This window comes from Heterodontus francisci, chromosome 4 (assembly GCF_036365525.1).
Source record: "Heterodontus francisci isolate sHetFra1 chromosome 4, sHetFra1.hap1, whole genome shotgun sequence".
NCBI lineage: Eukaryota > Metazoa > Chordata > Chondrichthyes > Heterodontiformes > Heterodontidae > Heterodontus > Heterodontus francisci.
Genome location: NC_090374.1, coordinates 199911692 through 199934126, shown reverse-complemented (window position 1 = coordinate 199934126; position 22435 = coordinate 199911692). Strand labels below are relative to the sequence as shown.

At 43.4% G+C, this 22435-nt stretch overlaps 1 protein-coding gene across 14 annotated transcripts in view; it reads left to right on the top strand.

Annotated features, from left to right (window-relative positions):
* The first annotated feature begins 1093 nt into the window (after window positions 1-1093).
* The window catches only part of LOC137369472 (multiple PDZ domain protein), a 419370-nt gene continuing 398028 nt past the window's right edge, over window positions 1094-22435 (top strand). For all 14 annotated transcript variants that reach the window (XM_068030740.1, XM_068030727.1, XM_068030738.1 and 11 more), the window contains exon 1: window positions 1094-1181. The gene's annotated coding sequence lies outside the window, so the exon portion shown is untranslated. The remainder of the gene's footprint in view (window positions 1182-22435) is intronic.

Below are 22435 nucleotides of genomic sequence, written 5' to 3'. Positions count from 1 at the left end.
GTTTTTTAAATTCTTTCATGGGATGTAGGCATCACTGGCAAGGCCAGCATCTGTTGCCCTTCCCTAATTGCCCTTTACAACTGAATGGCTTGCTAGGCCATTTCAGAGGGCATTTAAGTCAACCACATGGCTGTGGGTCTGGAGTCACACGTAGGCTAGAACAGGTAAGGACAGCAGATTTCCTTCCCTAAAGAACATTAGTGAACCAGATGGGCTTTTTCAACAATCAATAATAGTTTCATGGCACCATTACTGATACTAGCTTTCGATTCCAGATTTTTTGAATTAATTAATTGAATTTAAGTTCCACCAGCTGCTGTGGTGGGATTTGAACCTGTGTCCCCAGGGATTAGAAAAAATGTGAGGGTCCTTGAGATGGTGCAGAGGAGATTTACCAGCATGGTTCCAGGGATGAGGAATTTTAGCTACAAGGTTAGGTTGCAGAAGCTGTGCGTGTCCGCATTGGAGCAAAGGAGATTGCTGAAAGATTTGATAGAGGTGTACAAGATTATGACAGGTTTGGATAACAAAGCTGACAGTACGGGGTGGGGGGGAATGTGAGGAAGAACATTTTTACTCAGCGAGTGGTAATGACCTGGAACTTGCTGCCTACGATGGTGATGGAAGTGAAGAACATCAATAATCTCAAGAGGAAACTGGATGGACACTTGGAGGAAATAAACTCACAGGGCTTCTGGGTTAGAGCGAAGGAATGGGATCGACTGCATTGATGTTTGGCGAGCTGGCATAGACACCATGGGTCGACTGGCCTCCTCTAGTGCCGCCAATGACTCTAAAGGCATCACGTTTTGGGCTGCGCAAAAGTCTCGCTCTCCCACCCTCTTCCCTGGTCATCTAAATTGCCAGTTTCTCTTTCCCATGGCACGTTCCTTTTATTTCCGCTTTCCTAACTTGTTTTCTCCCCTTTTGTTGGTTTTGTTTTCCTCTCCCCGAGCTGCCACTCCACATTGCCTCTCACCTGCCTCCGTCTAACGGCCACATTTTGAACCTAACGGTTTTTCATTCCAGCACCAACGGCCGCCCGGCAAGCCCCGCGCATGCGCGCCCCGGCCGCAGTGCTGCGCAAGCGCAGAGGCCAGGCCGGACCGGAGCGGAGCAGTTGTTTGTGACCGAGCCGAAGCTGGGAGCTGGGATGTTGTGTCCGCAGCGCGGGATGACGGGTAATTTAATGGCACCTCACGGTGGAAAAAAAAGACTTTAAACTGTCTGTCATTAATGGTGCTTGTACATATCTGGTGGGTGCAGGGCCATTGCACGGGAGGGAATGCATAGCGATTGCGGAGCAACAGGCTTTCCCTTGGGATAGGCGCCACAGAGACACTCCAAGGAGAATCTGAGTAGGGAGAGACCCCCCCCTTCTCCAGCCTGTGGAAAAATCGTCACTCTCTTTAACCCCTAACAAGCTACAGTGATACGGCAAAGCCTTCCTTCCCAAGAAATTATCTTCACTTCGACCCGAAATGTCAGCTGCTCACCTCCGTACGTCTCCTCAGTTAATACTGCAGACAGCCAGTGCAGTGTTGCAGAGCCCCCAGTACCACGCGGTGTTTATCCTTAATTCTTTTCACCAATCCTCAGCTAACGCTGAAACTACCACCTATCCTCAACCAGTGAAGAATCTGTACCACCGTCCTAACCTCTCTCAGCTCCAACGTAAAGCCATCTTAATCAGAGTCACTTGGGTGTTAAAGTAAGTCCCATCTAAGTACTCATAGTACGGGATGGGTATACAGCGGCTATGACTGTTGGGCTATGCCAAGTTAAAATTTGATTATTCAGATTTTGTTCATATTGTTCATAGTTATTAGATTTAAAGTATTAACTGAATATGTTTATGCCTCAACTATAGTAATACCAGCATGTGTTAAGTGTTTATTAAGATTTAAATTGTTGGCTGGTCCCAGGAAATTCCAGGCTTCCTGGTACACAGAAGAATATAGCTTGCACCTCCAATATTGGTCCCAGTTGGAAACCCTATTCTCTAGCTACCAACTCCATCCCTTTCCCAGGCAACTGTCTGAGATAAACCAGACTGCTTGCTCCCTTGGTGTCCTATTTGACCTTGAGATGAGCTTGCAACCACGTGCCATCACTAAGATGGCCCACTTCCACCTCTGTAACATTGTAGGACTTCACCCTCTGCCTTAGTTGATCTGCTACTGAAACCCTCATTCATGCCTTTGTTACCTCTAGAATTGATTATTCCAATGCACTCCAAGGCTTGCCTCCCATGCTCTACCCTCTGAAAACTTGAGGACATCCAAAGCTGCTATCTGTGTCCTTATTCACACCAAGTTCCGTTCACCTGTGCTCGCTGACTTAACTTGACTCCCAGTCAAGCAATGCCTGATTTTAAAATTCTCATTCTTGTTTTTAAATCCCCCCTTAGCCTTGCCCATTCCGATCCCTTTGATCTCCTCCAGTCCCACAACCATCCAAGATATCAGCACTTATCTAATTCTAGCCTCTTGTGCATCCTCAATTTTAATTGCTCCACCACTGGTGGCCATGCCTTCAACTGCCTCGACCTTAAGCTCTGGAATTTCCTCTCTAAACCTTTCTGACTCTTGACCTCTCTCTTTAAGACACTCCTTAAAACCAACCTCTTAGACTAAGCATTGGGCCACCTGCCCTAATATCTTCTCATGTGCCTCGGTGTCTAATTTTACTTTGTAATGCTCCTCTGAAGTCCCTTAGGATATTTCATTATATTAAAGGTGCTATATAAATATAAGTTGTTCTCAATATCATGAATTATTTTTGAAGTGCAATCGCTTTTGTTGTTAAGGTAAATTACAGCGCTGATTTATTTAATCCAAAATTTCTGTCCATCATGGATTATATTCTCACTTTCTCCCTTTTATTTTAATTTTACATTTTGATCAAATGCAATTTGTCTTAATTTAAAAGAATGTGTTTTTAAAAACCTCCCCTACTTGTCATCCTACCTTCTGGACCCTACTATTTGTAGAATTACATAGAATATACTGAACAGAAACAGGCCCATTTGGTCCAGCTACTCCACATGAGCCTCCTCCTACTCCTCTTCGTCTAACCCCATCAATATATTATATTCCTTTTCAGACATGGAAGCTAGATCCAAAAAGAACTTTGACTAAAATCTGGTCCTCAAGGCAATAATCTGATGACTGACCTGGGGACAATCCGTCTGCCAGTAAAATACCATAGAGCTTGTCTGAACTGAGACCAAAGAATCAGACATAACTTTAGAATCCGATGTAAACTCCAGCTTGCATGAACTTTAAATGACCTCCTCGCCTTATAATCAGCATTGGACAACCCTATTTGGAGGGAGTGCAGCATAGATTCACTAGAATTTTACCTGGATTCCAAGGGTTAAATTAGGAGGAAAGATTACACAAACTAGTCCTTGGAATTTAGAAGGTTAAGGGGTGATTTGATGAAAATTTTCAAGATATTAAGAAGAACAAATAGGGTAGATGGGGAGAAACTGTTTACACCAGTTGAGTCTAGGACTCGGGGCATAGTTTAAAAAAAATAGCCGGACTTATCAGGATTGAAATTAGGAAACACTTCTTCATGTAAAGAGTGATAGCAGTTTGAAATTCTTCTATAAATGGAAATTGATGCTCGATCAATTGTTAATTTTAAAACTGAGATTGACAGGTTTTTGTTAACCAAAGGTATTAAGGGATGTGGAGTTCAGTCGTAGATCAGTCGTGGTCTCATTGAATGGTGGAGCAGGCTCGAGGGCTTAATTGGCCTACTCCTGCTTCTATGTTCCTGCATCCTTGGAGAAGAGTAGCTGCTTAAACCTCTGGATAAAGTGGAAATGTTGAAGTGCCATTTAAAATCTAAAGTTGGACCTTAAAGTTCCAAGTTAAAGTATGACAACCCAGTGGACCAATTTAAGATAATACGTGACAATGCCAAAGTCTCCATAGGAGCTCAGGTTCTCAATCCTCTTGAAAAACTAGTTTCTTGCATATTTTTATGTTTTGAACTTTCCTGTAGTCCCACTGAATGGAAGGTAGTAGAAAACACATCTGTTGACAATAGATCAAAATAACATCTTGGAAATTATTGAGTATTCCCAATGTTAATTGTGTAAAATCTCAAGGGAACAATACTGGATGAGAAGTTGTTATAACAGCCAGTTACCCAACAGTAATTTGACTTCAAAGTAAAACCACCAACTTGTGACAAACTTCATTTCACGGTGCCAAAATGGGACAGTTCTGTCAGTGCTCAGCTCAGAGTCGGAAGCCCTTGTATTCTCACCAGAGTACTTGATAGCATCAAAGATACTGGCTTCATTAGGCAGCTGCTGCTTGTGTATCTCATAGAATCGTGGCCATACAACCTGTCATGTCTGTGCTGGCTCTCTGCAAGAGCAACTCACCTAGTTCCACTCTCGCTCATTAGCGAGAGGCAGCATGGTTTTGTGAAGGGGAGGTCGTGTCTCACTAACTTGATTGAGTTTTTTGAGGAAGTGATGAAGATGATTGATGAAGGAAGGGCACTGGATGTTGTCTGTATGAACTTCAGTAAAGCCTTTGACAAGGTCCCTCATGGCAGACTGGTACAAAAGGTGAAGTCACACGGGATTAGAGGTGAGCTGGCAAGATGGATACAGAACTGACTCGGTCATAGAAGACCGAGGGTAGCAGTGGAAGGGTGCTTTTCAGAATGGAGGGCTGTGACTAGCGGTGTTCTGTAGGGATCAGTGCTGGGACCTTTGCTGTTTGTCGTATATATAAATGATTTTGAGGAAAATGTAGCTGGTTTGATTAGTAAGTTTGCGGACGACACAAAGGTTGGTGGAGTTGCGGATAGTGATGAGGATTGTCAGAGGATACAGCAGGATATAGATCTGTTGGAGACTTGGGCGGAGAAATGGCAGATGGCGTTTAATCCGGACAAATGTGAGGTAATGCATTTTGGAAGATCTGAGACATGTGGGAAGTATACAGTAAATGACAGAACCCTAAGGAGATCTGGGCGTACAGATCCACAGGCCACTGAAAGTGGCAACGCAGGTGGATAAGGTAGTCAAGAAGGCATACTGCATGCTTGCCTTCATCGGTCGGGGCATAGAGTATAAAAATTGGCAAGTCATGCTGCAGCTGTACAGAACCTTAGTTAGGCCACACTTAGAATATTGCGTGCAATTCTGGTCGCCACACTACCAGAAGGACGTGGAGGCTTTGGAGAGGGTACAAAGAGGTTTACCAGGATGTTGCCTGGTCTGGAGGGCATTAGCTACGAGGACAGGTTGGATAAACTCGGATTGTTTTCACTGGAACGAGGGAGGTGGAGGGGCGACATGATAGAAGTTTACAAAGTTATGAGTGGCATGGACAGAGTGGATAGTCAGAAGCTTTTTCCCAGGGTGGAAGAGTCAGTTACTAGGGGACATAGGTTTAAGGTGCGAGGGGCAAAGTTTAGAGGGGATGTGCGAGGCAAGTTCTTTACACAGAGGGTGGTGAGTGCCTGGAACTTGCTGCTGGGGGAGGTGGTGGAAGCAGGTACGATAGCGACGTATAAGAGGCATCTTGACAAATACATGAATAGGATGGCAATAGAGGGATATGGTCCCTGGAAATGCAGAAGATTTTAGTTTAGACAGGCATTGAGATCGGCGCAGGCTAGGAGGGCCGAATGGCCTGTTCCTGTGCTGTACTGTTCTTTGTTCACTCCATTGCCTTTCCCCCTTAGCTCTACAAATTTCTTCTGTTCAGATAATTGTTCAATTCTCTTTTGAAAGCCATGATTGAATCTGCCTCCACCACATTCTCAGGCAATGCATTCCAGATCCTAACCACTCACTGCATAAAAAAGCTTTTCCTCATGTCACTGTTGGTCCTTTTGGCAATCACCTTAAATCGATGCCCTCTAGTTCTTGATCCTTCTGCCAATAGGAACAGTTTCTCCCTACTCTGTCCAGACCCTTCACCATTTTGAACATTTCTATCAAATCTCCTCTTAATCTTCTCTTCTCTAAGAAAAGACCCAACTTCTCCAACCAATCCACATAACTGAAGTTACTTAACCCTGGAACCATCCTCTTGATTCTTTCCTGCACCCTCTCTAATTTTTACACATCCTTCTGAATGTGTGGTTCCCAGGACTGGACACAATACTCCGGTTGAGGCCGAACCAGTGTTTTATACAGGTTTATCATAACTTCCTTGCTTTTGTACTCTATGCCCCTATTTATAAAACCCAGGATCCCATGTGCTTTATTAACTGCTTTCTCAATGTGCCCTGCAACCTTCAATGATTTGTGCACATACAGCTCAGGATCCCTCTGCTTCTGCACCCCATTTAGAATTGTACCCTAGTGAAGTTTTAAATTTGCTATATGACTTTCTCGGAGGACATAAACACCAAGTTGTAATAACTGGATGTTTATTACAGTGTATATTCATTGTTCCCTCTGATTTAAGATGGTTCTTAAACAAAGTGGCTGGGCTGTCAATTTTTGTGTAGTTCATGTTGAGGACTATGTGAGGACCAAGTAGCCTTGTTTATCCATGTTTTCATCAATGATGCAGTGAATGTTATTAAAAGATATGATCTTGCTGCTTACAATATTTTCTATAGAATGTTTAAGGACAGAATAAATTTATATGGGTAGATAGACAAGCTTGGGCAGTGGACAAATGGTATGTTACTTCAGAGCTGAGAAAGTATCAATGATTCTTTTCAGCAAGTCTGAAAATCCTGTTCGCCATTCAAAACTCTTCTGTACAGGTATAAAGCTCTTCCCAGTTATGAAAGTCTAGGTTTGTTATCTTTGTAGCTCACATCTGTGCAATGGTGGGACAAGTAAGTGATTAAATTGGCTGGAAAAGCTGATACTAAAGGAGTAATCATCAAGAAAGTTTGATCCTATTTCTTAGCATTTTTAGTATTCTATGAAAATTAGATCTTTCCATTGATGAATTATTATAGCCTCACTTGGCATGTTAGAGAAATTTTTGTTCCTGATGTCCATATAATTCAGACCATTAGACAGTGATGATAACATTACAAGCCAGAATCCAGTATCTACAATGTATGAGATAGGGGGCTAGGCCATTGACCTCTGCATAGCTGATAACCAGAGGAGCGTGAGATGTTGCTGTAGCACAATTGTAGCCTTCCACATTTATGCATGAACATAGGCTGCAGGTGCTCTTCATCTTTCTAACAACTAGAATGTTTGCACAGAATATCATTGGTGAAGCTTCACATGCACACCTCTTGTTTGGTATTATCTTCCAGACACAGCCCCTTATTTGCAGTAGTTCAGATGTTCAGCTAACTGTTGAATTGGTTTGTTGCAACATTTGTTAGGTCATAGGAAAACGCTAGTCCTGAATTTCTGTAGATAGATTTTTCTATACAATAAATACCCTTCAGTGTCAAATTCACATATGTTACTGGAATTGCATCTGTCACCTATAATAATGCACTTAAAATTTACCTGTGGGTCATGATGATGTTAGAGAATTAATGTAACTATAGCCTTGATGATCTATTGGTGTTACAGCAAGAAATTAATTTGATGAGTTTCCAGTTCCTAGTAATTATGACAACTCTTAACACCACAATTTCCAGACTACATAAACAGTACTACTTATGTAAACAAAAATCAGCTTGTAGATTTTATATATTTAGAACAGCGTGGGAGATGTTAAGGTACACTTGGTATAGTTTTGCAATATAAATATGAATAGGCCAATAAAAGGCCAAGTAAAACTACATTTATTCACGTATTCTGACATTTTGCAATCTGAACTGCAAAATTTACCAGTATTGCCTGTCAGTAGTTTCTCTGAAAGGAAGAAAATAACTCTTAGTATCTGAGAATTTGCATGGTCTGATTAAGAAATTGTCCCTTGTTTGTAATATATTACATCAGGATGACAACTGTCTTACCAATTCTTTTTTAAAGTATAATCTTCTGCTGTGAATGAGCATTGGAAATATATTTCAATTGAGTAATGTTGAATGTAGAAGAGCAATTTGTTTTATGAATAAAATAAGGCAGCATTTCATGTGTATAACCAACAACATGTAGCTGCAGAGTCTAATTTTGTTGGTAATTCTTTTTGATTAAACTAATTTATCTGTGGCATTTCAGACAGTCTGTGCTCTGGATCCTGGTTGTGATATTTAGCTAGTTTCCTGAGCCTACTTGGATTTTCTCTGTGGGAATGTGTCTAAGTAGGTCTTGAAGCAAATCAGAAAAGGAAAGAAAGACCTGCATTTGTATAGTGCCTGCCACAACCACCAGATTTCTTGAATTGCTTTATAGCCAATGAAGTACTTTAGTCAATGTTGTAATGTAGGAAACATGGCAGCCAATTTGCGCACAGCAAATTCCCACAAACAGTGATGTGATGATGACCAGATAATCTGTTTTTCTAATGTTGGTTTAGGGATAAATATTGGCCAGGACACTGGGGATGACTGCCCTGCTCCTATTCGAAATAGTGCCGTGGCATCTTTAGTGTTCACCAGACAGAGCAGTTGGGGCCTCAGTTTAACATCTCATCCAAAAGTGTAGCACTCCCTCAGTACTGCACTGAGTGTCAGCCTTGATTTTTATGCTCAAGTCCTGAAGTGGGACTTGAACCCGGAACCTTTTGACTCAGGCGTAAGTGCCACCAACTAAATCACAGCTGACATTAGTTATCATAACTAGGGTTATTATCCTCTCTCTGTTTGAATTCTTTAAGATTTCTTTTCTTATTATTTTAAATGTGGTTATATCATTCCTAATCTCGTCTTCTGATATGTCCACCTGATGGTTTTGCATTGTAAATACTGAAGCAATATAATCAATTAATATTTCTGCCATTTGGCTATCGCTCCCTGTGATTTTAGTCTGTCCATCCCCGAGTGGCCCTATTGCCAGTCTGGCTTCTTTCTAAATTTATGTGCCTGTAGAATATTTTGCTTATTCTTATAGGTTCCTAGATCAGATTTAATTGCTTAATCAGGGAAGTTTGCAGATTGGCAGGTGTTTAATTTTTTTAAAATATATGCACGTTGTTTTTGGTTCAAAGTTAGAAATAAAACAGTATGCATGTCTCCAACACCTTTAAGTATCAAAATGTGGTCTGCAGATTTATCATGATTGAATAAGTGAGATTGTGCTTTCAGTATATGGGATTCTGGGAGTTTTACTGCTGTTTTATGGATCTAACTCTGCAGCTCTCCATTTATCTGTGAAAATGAATGTCCTTGATTATTATTATATGTTCCTCAAGTTTAATCTCCCTATTTTTAAAGCAGGATAGACAAGAATACTAGGTTGGATGTGGAACCAGGATCCAGCAGGCAGAGGCTGTCTGGAAAGTGATGGAAAGCGTGGAATTGAAAGAGAAAGTATAGGGGTTGGGGACTCTGGTGGAGAGGCAGTGGGAAATGTAGGGGCCAGGGAGAAGCAGGGATTTCTGAATCTGAATTACACTGTTCTGAAGGAGGTGAGTATAAATGGACTGTAAATTTTCCTCTGCTACCTCTTCCCTAGATTCTTTTAAAATATGTTGATGTTATCTTTCATTACAAAGGGTTTTATCCCCTAGTTTATCTAATATTTGTTTTGTTTTATTTTAAATGCAGTTATATCGTTTCTAATCTCATCTTCTGATATCATGTTCCCTGGTAAATAATGTAATTAATTAATATTTCTGCCATTTTGCTGTTTGCTCCCTGTGATTTGATCCTGTCCATCCCTGGTGTGGCCCTATTTCCATCCTGACTTTTTTAATGTGCCTGCAGAATATTTTGCTGTTCTGTTTTATTTTCCTTAATAATTTAATTTTATACTGTCTCTTTGCTTCTCTAATTGTTTTTCTGATGTCTTCTCTTCGTATTCCCCCTTGTCATGCTCTCGCTTGCTCTCCATGTACTTAGTGTATGTCTCGTTCCTTACTTTCATTTTTTTCCTTATGTCTTTATTCATCCATGGTGTCTCATTAGTATTTAGTTTGTTCACGTTTTTTAGTAGAATATATTTTCCTGGACTTCGTTGAACACCGTTTTAAATGTTTGCCAATATTGTTCTCCATTTTATTTTCGCAAGTTCTATTCTCAGCTTGACAAAACTTTATTCTCTCCCATCTATTACCTTTGTCTTTTTCACGATTATGTTTTTCTCAATTAATATCTGAAAGCATATATTATGGTCAATATTGCATTGTTGTTCCCCTCCGTTTACTTCGCAGCTGTGGTTCATTCCCTATTACTAGATCCTATAGTGAAACCTCCCTTGTTGGTCTTCTTACATACTGGGTTAGAAATGAGTCTTTTACAAATTGTAGGAACTCCATTTCCTTATTCTCTTTACCTGCCTCTTCTGGCTAATTAATATCAGGGTAGTTGAAATCCCCAATGATTACTGTTTTATGCTTTTTACTCATTTCCCTATTTGTTTGCATATTTCTGTTCAACTCCCAGTTCTGATTTTTCTGTAACCATGTCTCAGCAATTTCTTTTATACCTGGTTGCTTGCAATATATTATTGCCTCCACTTCCTGTTTTATTATGGACCCTGTTATGATCAGGTGAGGAGGGGTCACAAGGCTCCCCTCTTGTCTTTCAGGGTTTATTCCATTTAAAACAATGGGTGTGCTTACCACTTCAGTGACTGTTTTACCTTTTTCCTTTGTTGTGGAGAAATGCTGCGAACAACCGATGCCCCTCGACATTGCTTTTATAGATCTCACCAAAGCCTTTGACCTCGTCGCAGACGTGGTCTCATCAGACTGCTAGCAAAGATCGGACGTCTACCAAAGCTACTAAGTATTATCACTTCATTCCATGACAATATGAAACGCACAATTCAGCATAACGGTGCCTCATCAAACCCCTTTCCTATCCTGAGTGGTGTGAAACAGGGCTCCGTTCTCGCACCTACACTGTTTGGGATCTTCTTCTCCCTGCTGCTCTCACAAGTGTTCAAGTCTTCAGAAGAAGGAGTTTTCCTCCACACAAGATCAGGTGGCAGGTTGTTCAACTTTGCCCGTCTTCGAGCGAAGACCAAAGTATGGAAAGTCCTCATCAGGAACTTCTCTTTGCTGACGATGCTGCATTAACATCCCACACAGAAGAGTGTCTGCAGAGACAGGATTGCAGCTGCCTGCAATGAATTTGGCCTAACCATCAGCCTCAAGAAAACGGAACATCATAAGACAGGACGTCAGAAATGCTCCATCCGTCAATATCGGCGACCACCCTCTGGAAGTGGTTCAAAAGTTCACCTACCTAGGCTCAACTATCACCAGTAACCTGTCTCTAGATGCAGAAATCAACAAGCGCATGGGAAAGGCTTCCACTGCTATGTCCAGACTGGCCAAGAGAGTGTGGGAAAATGGCGCACTGACACGGAACACAAAAGTCCGAGTGTATCAGGCCTGTGTCCTCAGTACCTTGCTCTATCGCAGCGAGGCCTGGACAACGTATGTCAGCCAAGAGTGACGTCTCAATTCATTCCATCTTCGCTGCCTCCGGAGAATACTTGGCATCAGGTGGCAGGACCGTATCTCCAACACAGAAGTCCTCGAGGCGGCCAACATTCCCAGCTTGTGTACACTACTGAGTCAGCGGCGCTTGAGATGGCTTGGCCATGTGAGCTGCATGGAAGATGGCAGGATCTCCAAAGACACATTGTGCAGCGAGCTCGCCACTGGTATCAGACCCACTGGCCGTCCATGTCTCCGCTATAAAGACGTCTGCAAACGCGACATGAAATCCTGTGACGTTGATCACAAGTCGTGGGAGTCAGTTGCCAGCGTTCGCCAGAGCTGGCGGGCAGCCATAAAGGCGGGGCTAAAGTGTGGCGAGTCGAAGAGACTTAGCAGTTGGCAGGAAAAAAGACAGACGTGCAAGGAGAGAGCCAACTGTGTAACAGCCCCGACAACCAATTTTATCTTCCGTGCCTGTGGAAGAGTCTGTCACTCTAAAATTGGCCTTTATAGCCACTCTAGGCGCTGCTGCACAAACCACTGACCACCTCTAGGTGCTTATCCATTATCTCTCGAGACAAGGAGGCCAAAGAGAAGAGAGAGAGCGTAAAAGAACCAATTGGACAGGTTTTCTTGAGTTTAAGCAAGAAAGGGGTGAGTTTCCCTCAGCAGGTCTGGCAGCATCTGTGGAAAGAGAAGCAGAGTTAACGTTTCGGGTCAGTGACCCTTCTTCGGAACTGGGAACAGTTCCGAAGAAGGGTCACTGACCCGAAATGTTAACTCTGCTTCTCTTTCCACAGATGCTGCCAGACCTGCTGAGTGAATCCAGCATTTCTTGTTTTTGTTTCAGATTTCCAGCATCCGCAGTATTTTGCTTTTATTAAAGGGGTGAGTTTATTGTACTTAAAAAAAAAAAAAATCGAAACCCGATCGAGATAAAATATGAAAACTACCCTGCGCTTTCACTCTCGCACACCACACACACACACACGAGAATATCACACACAAACAGGTTACAGTGTGATGAGGGATAGCTGGGTTGGATTACAGTCCAGAACAAATAAAAATAACATACAGTCTGTGGAGTCTGGTAATTCCATTGTCTTCTGGTTGAAGTTGTGATCTTGAAGTCTCTGGCTGGTAGAAGTGCACTTTGCGGCTTGCCCATCTGGTTCAGGTTTTTCTTGGAGACCGAGTTGTCGGAGGCTTTCTTCCACGGGGTCTCTGTAGCAATGGTAGACTTGGATGTTTCACAGTTGCAGACAGGTTTCAAAACTTGCAGTATATTTGGAGAAAAAGAGGGACACACAGCCCCACTGGGGTCTTGTCTGGTTCACGCTTGAAGCTTATCTGCTTCAAAGTCTCAGGAGCTTTTCCTGTTGTAAAAGACTGCTAGTTTTTCACAGATGAGGGGGCAGTCACATGATTGTCCAGTGTCCTTGTTTGTAATCTAATTAGATTTGAGTCGAGGTATTTTCAATCTCTCTCAAGTCTCATTGTTTCAGTGTTCACCTCCTGGACGTGTGACTCTACTGTTAATGTTTCAAGATGGCTTTAAATGTTTTGACATTAGAAGTGAAGCTGTTAGCTGTTTACAAATTCATGAGGCACTGTCCTGGATGCAGTCTCGTTATACATGCGTCTCCAATTCGATGTCCTGGAATGTGAGGTATTTCAATGCAAATTGTGGCCATAGAGTCATACAGCGCAGAAACAGGCCCTTCGGCCCATCATGTCTGTGCCGGCCATCAAGCACCTAACTATTCTCATCCCATTTTCCAGCACTTGGCCCGTAATCTTGTATGCTATGGCGTTTCAAGTGCTCATCTAAATCCTTCTTAAATCTTGTGATGGTTCCTGCCTCTACCACCTCTTCAGGCAGTGCGTTCCAGATTCCAAACACCCCCTGGGTGAATTTCTTTTCCTCAAATCCCCTCTAAACCTCCTGCCCCTTACCTTAAATCTATGCCCCCTGGTTATTGATCCCTCCACTAAGGGAAAACATTTCTTATCTAATCTATCATTGCCCCTCATAATTTTGTATACCTCAATCATGTCCCCCCTCAGCCTTCTCTGCTCTAAGGAAAACAGCTCTAGCCTTTTCAGTCTCTCTTCATAGCTGAAACGCTGCAGCCCAGACAACATCCTGGTGAATCTCCTCTGCACTCTCTTCAGTGCAATCACATCCTTCTTATAGTGTGGCGACCAGAACTGTACACAGTACTCTAGCTGTGGTGGCCATCTTGGCTGCCAGCTTTTCAAAAGTTATATGTAGTTAGTTAGTTAGAGATACAGCACTGAAACAGGTCCTCCGGCCCACCGAGTCTGTGCCGACCATCAACCACCCATTTATATTAATCCTACACTAATTCCATATTCCTACCACATCCCCACCTGTCCCTATATTTCCCTCCCACCTACCTATACTAGGGGCAATTTATAATGGCCAATTTACCTATCAACCTGCAAGTCTTTTGGCATATGTAGGATCCCAGCTTTCCTTTTTAAAAATTGTAATGTAGATTTCCAACCGATGAATTTAAAAATTCTCATTTGGCATAGCATGTTTTCTTGCCAACACTGTTGCATTGCTGTGCAGGCAGTTTGATTCACTTTAAATAGCAGTTCCTCTCAGTTGTGTATTTTAACCATTTTTTTACACTCCGAGAACTCTATTTATTCCCTGGCCATTTATGTCCTCCTTTAGTTTGTCCCATGTTCTTTTCTCCTTTATTTATATTTCGGTTAGTTTCATTTCTTGTAGACCTCCTTCTCAACCTGTCCTAAGTCCCCACTATCCAGATCCTTGACAGTCACACCCTCCCGTTCTTGAACCTGTGCTTTCCTTTGGAATGTAACTGTGTTCTGGAAAAAGCAATTACCAGAAATTCCTCCTGCTCCCTTATGTTTTGAAGTGTCTCTAACTCGTACTCCAGCTCAAAGACTGAGCCAAAGTGACTGAAGGAAAAGTCATTTCCTGCAGATGTGGGGCAGTCTCACTGTCCAGTAATTCCCACATACCACAGTTATGACACGTGGTTAACTCTGGTCTTTTTCGTTTATTTGTTTATTGATAGCCTGAATTAATATTAAGTAGATTGTTTTTGTTTGAAATAAAATTACTTTTTACTCACCCAATTTATTTGCCCTCACAGGTCCTCCTTGCTCACTGTGACATGACTTAGTTTTCATGGGCTTATCCACTCTGTCGACGGTGATGTCACTTTTTCAAATTTACTCAATTTATTTTCCTTGCTTTGCTGCTTCCGTTTAAATGTTTAGGGCTGCTCCTGTGGTGCCCAGTGCTGGCCTGATCCTCTAAGACACTGAGCCACTGACCTATAAAACTAAGAGACTGCCTTGTGAAAGACTGAGATACTAAAACAGTAAGAGGTTAACTAAAAATAAATGGAAATATTATCTATAAATCCAAAACACAATGGAGACTACCATTGAGTGAATTTCAATAGTGATATAACGAATAATTTAATAAAATTAACAAACTAAGGGATGAATTTTACCAGCCCCTCGATGCTGCAGTTCGCGACGCGGGAGCCGGTAAAATGTGGTGGGGAGAGGCCCGACTTGATTCGTGACGCCGAGAAGGGCCCGCCACATATTACCGATGGTGGGGGTCGTTGGTGCGGCCCCCATGTTGCCTAACGGCGGGTCCTTCATCTGCTTTTTTAAATTGACATCAGTTACATTCAAATTAACTTACCTACTGCCCCACGCTGATTTTACAGCCTCCGTTCAGACTTCGCGCGCTTTCGGAACGCCGCATGCAGTTCCGAGGCAAGAACCTGGTGGGGAGGGGGGAGTAATAAAAAGTTCAGGGTGGGGAGGGATGGAGGAGTGGGGAAATCGATTTTTATTGAATTTGGGGATGGTGGGGATGCTGCTTTCACATGCGTTCAAGTCCTCTGAAGAAGGAATTTTCCTCCACACAAGATCAGGGGGCAGGCTGTTCAACCTTGCCCGTCTAAGAGCGAAGTCCAAAGTACGGAAAGTCCTCATCAGGGAACTCCTCTTTGCTGATGATGCTGCTTTAACATCTCACACTGAAGAGTGCCTGCAGAGTCTCATCGACAGGTTTGCGCTGCCTGCAATGAATTTGGCCTAACCATCAGCCTTAAGAAAACAAACATCATGGGGCAGGATGTCAGAAATGCTCCATCCATCAATATTGGCGACCACGCTCTGGAAGTGGTTCAAGAGTTCACCTACCTGGGCTCAACTATCACCAGTAACCTGTCTCTAGATGCAGAAATCAACAAGCGCATGGGAAAGGCTTCCACTGCTCTGTCCAGACTGGCCAAGAGAGTGTGGGAAAATGGCGCACTGACACGGAACACAAAAGTCCGAGTGTATCAGGCCTGTGTCCTCAGTACCTTGCTCTATGGCAGCGAGGCCTGGACAACGTATGTCAGCCAAGAGCGACGTCTCAATTCATTCCATCTTCGCTGCCTCCGGAGAATACTTGGCATTAGGTGGCAGGACCGTATCTCCAACACAGAAGTCCTCGAGGCAGCCAACATTCCCAGCTTGTACACACTACTGAGTCAGCGGCGCTTGAGATGGCTTGGCCATGTGAGCCGCATGGAAGATGGCAGGATCTCCAAAGACACATTGTACAGCGAGCTCGCCACTGGTATCAGACCCACTGGCCGTCCATGTCTCCGCTATAAAGACGTCTGCAAACGCGACATGAAATCCTGTGACATTGATCACAAGACGTGGGAGTCAGTTGCCAGCGTTCGCCAGAGCTGGCGGGCAGCCATAAAGACAGGGCTAAAATGTGGCAAGTCGACGAGACTTAGTAGTTGGCGGAAAAAAGACAGAGGCGCAAGGGGAGAGCCAACTGTGCAACAGCCCCGACAAACAAATTTCTCTGCAGCACCTGTGGAAGAGCCTGTCACTGTAGAATTGGCCTTTATAGCCACTCCAGGTGCTGCTTCACAAACCACTGACCACCTCCAGGCACGTATCCATTGTCTCTCGAGATAAGGAGGCCCAAAAGAACTGCCCCACGCTGATTTTACAGCCTCCGTTCAGACTTCGCGCGCCTTCGGAACGCCGCATGCAGTTCCGAGGCAAGAACCTGGTGGGGAGGGGGGAGTAATAAAAAGTTCAGGTTGGGAGGGGTGTAGGAGTGGGGAAATCGATTTTTATTGAATTTGGGGATGGTGGGAAGGGGCTAAATGTTAAAAGTTTAGGGGATAAAGTTTGCATAAGGAAAAAGAATGTGTTCGTCATTTCGGACGTCGAACTGACCATTGGTGGGTTGGGACAGGGCCATCCGCATATTTTTTAGTGTTTAATAAAATTTTAACGCTGCTGCTCGTTTAAGAATTTCAAGTATTTGTAAGGGCTTAAAGCCCTTTATAAATGGCGCCTGCATGGTGGCGCCGGACACTGTTGCCGGGGATGCGGAGGCTGCCCTTACACGTCATTGGGGGCGGCCTTTCCGCCCCCCACTATTTAAATGAGCCCCTGTGCAAAATAACGCGGGAGCTCCTTGGCACCCCGCCGAATTCAAATAAAATTCAGCCCTAAATCTTAACTGATCCCATCAATCTGCTCACTCTTCAGCAGTGACACCACTTTTGATTCATTTTCTCAGTTTTCAGCTTGCATTCTTATCACTGTCACTGACTCTCCTGCTGGGTTTCCCGCTTTTATCTGTTGTCCTCTTGCACTGTTTCCCTTAGGCTCGTACTCTCCGCTCTCACTTTTTATAAACTTTATGACTTCAGTATGAACGCTTGTCGCCCAGGAGTCATCCGAATGCTCCTCTTGGCACAACAAGGAAACATTGATCCTCCTCTCCCCTCAGCTTCTCACCAAATATCCTCTGGCTGCTGTTGGCCCTGGACCCTCAACTCCTGTTTTACTTAAATAAAAACAAAATACTGCATCTGATGAAAGGTCACTGAGCTGAAACATTAACTCTGCTTCTCTCTCCACGTGTGCTGCCAGACCTGCTGAGTATTTCCAGCATATCTTTGTTTTTATTCCTTTTTTTAATTCATTCATGGGATGTGGGTGTCACTGGCTTTGCCAGCATTTATTACCCATCCCTAATTGCCCTTAAGAAAGTGGGGATGAGCTGCCTTCTTGAACCGCTGTAGTCTATGTGAGGCAGGTACACCCACAGTGTTGTTAGGAAGGGAGTTCCAGGATTTTGACCCAGCGACAGTGAAGGAACGGCGATATAGTTCCAAGTCAGGATGGTGTGAGACTTGGACGGGAACTTGCAGGTGGTGATGTTCCCAAGCATCTGCTGCTCTTGTCCTTCGAGGTGGTAGAGGTCAGGGGTTTTGTAGGTGCTGTCTAAGGAGCCTTGGTGTGTTGCTGCAGTGCATCTTGTAGATGGTACACACTGCTGCCACTGTGCGTTGGTGGTGGAGGGAGTGAATGTTTGTGGATGGTGTGCCAATCAAGTGGGCAGCTTTGTTCTGCATGGTGTCGAGCTTCTTGAGTGCTGTTGGAGCTGCACCCTTCCAGGCAAGTGGAGAGTATTCCATCACACTCCTGACTTGTGCCTTGTAGATGGTGGACAGGCTTTTTACCTTGCTGGGGACAGTTTCCTCCCATTCCGGGGATGTCCTGCTCCGGTCCCAGTTTCCATTCTCACCCACAGGCAAGAAGTGCAGGAGTCTTCAGGGTGTGTGTCACTCTCAAACCAGTACTCAGCATTGGAGAGTGCTTGGAGTGATGACACCTTGAAGGATTGCAGTCCAGACCATGGCACCAACAGGCAATGGACTGCACAGGAGGGAACAGCCAAGCATATAAATGCAGTCATTGTGAAGAGTTCATAGTTAGGGGGACAGACCGGTATTTCTGTAACCGTTATTGAGTGCCACATGGTGTGTTGGCTCCCTGGTGCTAAGGTAAAGGACATCACGGAGAGGGTGCAGAATTTTTCTGCGCGGGGAAGGGAGTGACACACAAGTTGTGTGATACGTTGGAACCAATGACACAGAGAGGGCAAATATTGTGGTTCTCCCTAGGAGCTAGGGAGGAAACTTAAAAAGTAGGACCTTGAAGGTTGTAATCCTGGATTACTTCCAGTACCACATGCTAGCGCGAATAGAAACAGGAAGATAGGGAGGATCAATGTGGGGCTTGAGGCATGATACAAGAGGGAGGACTTCAGATAGTTGAGACATTAGGACCAGTTCTGGGGCAGGAGGGCACCTATTCAAAAGGCACGGTTGCACTTCAACAGGACTGGGACCAATGTCCTCTTGGGGAGGTTCACTAGTGTAGCTGGGGAGAGTTTCAACTAAATTGGCAGGGGGATGGGCACGGGCATTTTTTTTTTTTACTCATTCATGTGATGTGGGAATCACTGGCCAGGCCAGTATTTACCGCCCATTTGTAATTGCCCTTGAAAAGGTGGTGGTGAACTGCCTTCTTGAACAGCTGCAGTCCTTGGAATGTAGGTACACAAACAGTGCTGTTACTAAGGGAGTTCTAGAATTTTGACCCAGCCTCAGTGAAGGAACGGTGATAAAACTCCAAGTCAGGATGGTGTGCAGCTTGGAAGGGAACTTGCAGGTGCTGGTGTTCCCATGCACCTGATGCCCTTGTACTTCTAGGTGGCAGAAGTCATAGGTTTGAAAGGTGCTGTCGACAGAACCTTGGTGAATTGCTGCAGTGTATCTTGTAGATGGTACACACTGCTGCCAGGGAAGGGGGTGAATGCTGAAGATGGTGGATGGGTGCCAATCAAACGGGCTTCTTTATCCTTTATGGTGTCGAGCTTCTTGAGTGTTGTTGGAGCCGTACTCATCCAGGCAAGTGGAAAGCATTCCATTACACTCCTGACTGTGTCTTGTAGATGATGGACAGGCTTTGGGGAGACAGTATTTATGTGGCTGGTCAGTTCAATTTCTGGTCAATCTGAAGCCACATATTGATCCTCCCCTATCGTCCTATTTCTACTTCTGCTAGCATGTCCTGGGAGTAATTACAACCTTCAATGTTTCTGCAAACCCCCAATTTGTTGATAGTGGAGGATACAGAGATGGTAATGCCATTGGACATCAGGGGAGATGGTTGGATTCTCTCTTGTTTGAGATGGTCATTGCCTGGCACTTGTGTGGTCCGAATGTTACTTGCCACTTATGAGCCTGAGCCTGGATATTGTCCAGGTCTTGCTGCATCTGGACAAAGGCTGCTTCAGTATCTGAGGAAGTAGTAAAGAGGAATAAGGTGCATAAAGAAGTGAGAGTGTTGGATAATATGAGAGAAGGAAGTCGTACCTTATTAGATAGGAGCAAACTATGAAGTACTAAGGGGAACACAAAGACAGATTTAGAATGCATGTATGTAAACGAACAAAGTGTGGTGAAAAAGCTGCTGAGTTACAAGCACAAATAGCCATGTGAGAATATAGTGTGGCAGTAATGGAAACATGACTTAAAAATGATGAGCACTGGGCACGGATACAAAGTGGGTCCTATTAGGGACAAAGAGGGTGACATATGCTTAGAGGCGCAGGGCAAGGCTAGAATACTTAATGAATACTTTGTATCAGTGTTTACTAAGGAAGAAGATGCTGATAAAATATTGTAGAAATGGAGATGGTAGAAGTAATGGATGGGGTAAAAATTGATAGGCAGGATGTACTGGAAAGGCTGTCTGTGCTTTGAGTGGATAAGTTGCCTGATCCGGATGGCTTGCATCCCAGGTTGCGAAGGGAAGTGGGGATGGAGACAGCGCAAGGGCTTGCCATAATTTTCTAATCTTCCCCAGATACAGGGGAGGGTCCAGGGATTGGAAAGTTGCAAATGTGACACCCTTATTCAAGAAAGAGTGCAAGGACATTCTTCGAAACTACAGGCCACTCACATTAACATCAGTGGTGGGTAAAGTTTTCGAAACAATAATCAGGGAAATAAAATGAACAAACAATAGAGAAGTTTGAGTTAAATAGGGAGAGCCAGACACCCCAAGGAAGCTAATGTTGAATTGGGAATGGGAACTTGCCATAATTAATGTAAGCAAATTAAAATAAAAATGATACCAAAGAGGGACAAATCTCAGGACCAGATGGTTTTTGTCCCATGGTTTCAAAGGAACTCAAATATTGCAGATGCCCTAACTATGATCTTCCAAAGTTCTCTTGACTTGGGAAGCATTTCTTTAGATTGGAAAATTGCACATGGCCTTTAAGAAAGGTAAAAGAGGAAAACCAGGGAATTTTAGGGCAGCTAGCCTAACATCTGTATTGGCAAATTGCTGGAGTTTATAATTAAGGATAGAGTGACTGAACATGTTGAAAATTTTCAGCTGATCAGAGCCAGCATGAATTTGTAAAGGGTAGGTCATGCCTGACAAATGTGAAGAATTTTTTGAAGTGGTGACTAAAGTTGTGGACAGGGGAATGTCTATGGATGGTATTTATATGGATTACAAAAGGCATTCGATAAGAGACTGTGAACTAAAGTTCAAGCTTATGGATTTGAGGTCAGTTACTCGCCTGGTTAGGAGGTTGGCTGTGTGGCGGAAGACAGATAATAGGCGAGTACTCTAATTGGCAGGATGTGACTCGTGATGTCGCACAGGGATCTGTGTTGAGGGTCTAAACTATTCACTGTGTTAACGACTCAGATTCTGGAATAGAGAGCCACATATCCAAGTTTGCTGATGACACAAAGATATGTGGCTTTGTAAGTAGTGGAGCTGGAAGCATAAAATTACAAAGATATTAATAGATTAAGTGAGTTGGCAAAACTGTAGCAGATGGATTTCAATGCAGGCACATTTGAGGTCATCCATTTTGGATCTAAAAAGGATAGATCAGAGTACTTTATAAATGGTGAAAAGCTAGAAGCACTGGAGATCCCAAGAGACGTGAAAGTCCATGTACTTAGATCATTAAGATGTCATCAAAGAAAAAAAAAACATGCATTTATATAGTGCCTTTCTCAACCAGGATCTCCCAAAATGCTTTACAGCCAATGAAGTACTTCTGAAGCATAGTTGCTGTCACAATGTAGGATATGGACAAGTACAAAAATAATGAAGAATGCTGATGGAATGCTGGCCTTTTATATCGAGTGAATTTGAATACAAGGGGTTAGAAGTCATGCTACAGCTATACAAAGCCTTGGTTAGACCCTGAAGTGTGGAAGTGAGCAGAAAGGCATGGCACTATGCTTAATGGGAAATATAGCCAAGTTAGGAATAGTAGCTTTGCTGAGCTTTGATTTTAAGTGGCAGAAACCACAATTAAATAGTTAAAAGTAAAGGCAGAGCGTGTGAGACTGTAAAGACTAGCCGACACTGGTAATTGCAAGGACATCTGTTCTTTATGGCCTGATTGTGTGACTCCCTGTGGTTTGGAACAAATGGACTCCTGTGAATCAAATGATGTCCATCCCTGTGTGAGTGATAAGGAGTGCTACGCCCCTCTTATCTTCGTGAACTGCCACTACTTGATGTAGCTGCAGACTGCATGAAACACTCAGGAATGTAAACCTAAAAGAGATAGCAGGATGCTCCGCAATTACTTGTCACAAGGTAGAGACAGAACTCATGATCCATGTAGGGAGTGAGACCAGCATGATTATTGATGATTCCTATGCTCTTGCTAATTAGCTTGCTTGTCCGCTTTCTTTTATCTTGCTGGTACAAAACAATATTTTATTAGTAACAAGTATGTATTGAGAATGGAGTGTATTGTTAACCTCAGTAACAGATGTACTGCATGTCACCACGTGGGTGAAGTCGAATTGTACCGCATTGATTGGTTAAACAAGGGGGTGTAGCATGAATCTTAATGTATAAACAGTAATACCTGTATCAAAAAACTTCACTTACTCTGGTGGACCCGACAGACTCTGGGGTGGAGTCAGTGTCGTTGCATTAGAGTAAGTCAGCCGGCTAAATGCGCAAATAAAGTAATTGATTTTACCTACACATCCGACTCGGTATATTTACTGAACCAGACTGAA